The sequence below is a fragment of the Triticum aestivum genome, chromosome 7D, assembly GCF_018294505.1.
Source record: "Triticum aestivum cultivar Chinese Spring chromosome 7D, IWGSC CS RefSeq v2.1, whole genome shotgun sequence".
In the NCBI taxonomy this organism is placed as follows: domain Eukaryota; kingdom Viridiplantae; phylum Streptophyta; class Magnoliopsida; order Poales; family Poaceae; genus Triticum; species Triticum aestivum.
Window position 1 is genome coordinate 177,269,103 of NC_057814.1, and position 1,208 is coordinate 177,270,310.

The following is a 1,208-nucleotide window of genomic DNA, read 5'->3' on the forward strand; positions in this document are numbered from 1 at the left end:
CATTTCCATTCCCAATCCGTTCAAGCTATCTCGAGGTTGTTATCTCTTTTGAGCCATTTAATTCAACCGGCGCAATCTTTTTTTTAATCATTCAACGGTGTATCTTTTGAGTGGGCCCTAACCCACAGGTTTTTTCCCAGGATCTTACCTAACTCTTCTAATTCCTTCCGGAGTTATTCTCAAATTCATTGCAAAGTTTGACGTAAGAATGGGTTATCATCAGTCATATGTCTTTCTCCAAGATCTTTCAAATTCTTTTCATCGTTGGTTCAACCTTTCCAATATTCATTCCGGAGTGCCTAAACAATTCATGGTGGTGTTTCTCATCGTCATTCTCAACATTTGAAGACCGAAGAAGTGTTTCTCTTAAATCTTGCTCCATTCTCTTCAAGATTCATGGTTCTAGCTTGATGCCATCCACTCATAATTGTTTTCGATTGTGAGAATTCTTTTCACCCATCCGGAGCAATTCAGGAGTCTTTTTAGTTTGATTCTCTGGAACTCATCATCTCAGAATTATTCATTCTCAGCTTTCAGCTCTCGTCTCCAAATCTTACCGGTGCATCATTCAAGTATTCTCTAATCAGCTCGTCATCTATTCGTTCACTTGTATCTAAATCCCCTGAAGTAGCTTCTTTCGTTTTCCAATTCTTCCCGGTGAATTGTGCCTTTGCTACTTTCATTTTCAGTTCTTACGATGGTTTGTTTAAGATTCCTCTTCATTTGGCATCGTATCAATTCATTTGTTCTCTCATAATCCTACCGGTGGTTTGTTCAACATTCCTATTCCTTTATTATCATATCATTTCATTCGTTCTTTCCAATCCTCCCGGTGATTCGGCAAAGAATTCTTCAAGTTGGCGCTATATCCCTCTTCAATCCTTGCAAAAGAAATAAGTGGCATGCCAAATCCGTTGCTTGTCATCAATTTAAATTGGTGAAGGTTATGCATAACATAATTCTTATTCTTGTTTCATCCAAGTGATTAATTCCTTCTTTCGGAGTTCGTTCATGATATCAAATTCTCGGTTCCAAGTTGTTCATCTTTTCTTTCCGGAGTTCCATGTTTTATCGGTTATATCATCCCGAAGCTCCATCTAAATCATTGCAAGGCTTCACCTTGTGTTGTCAACTTCTCTTTCTTTCTATCATCCTTTTGTTTACCAGAGTTCCTCATGGAGGCTCTACATGGTGGTTCGTCAAGGATT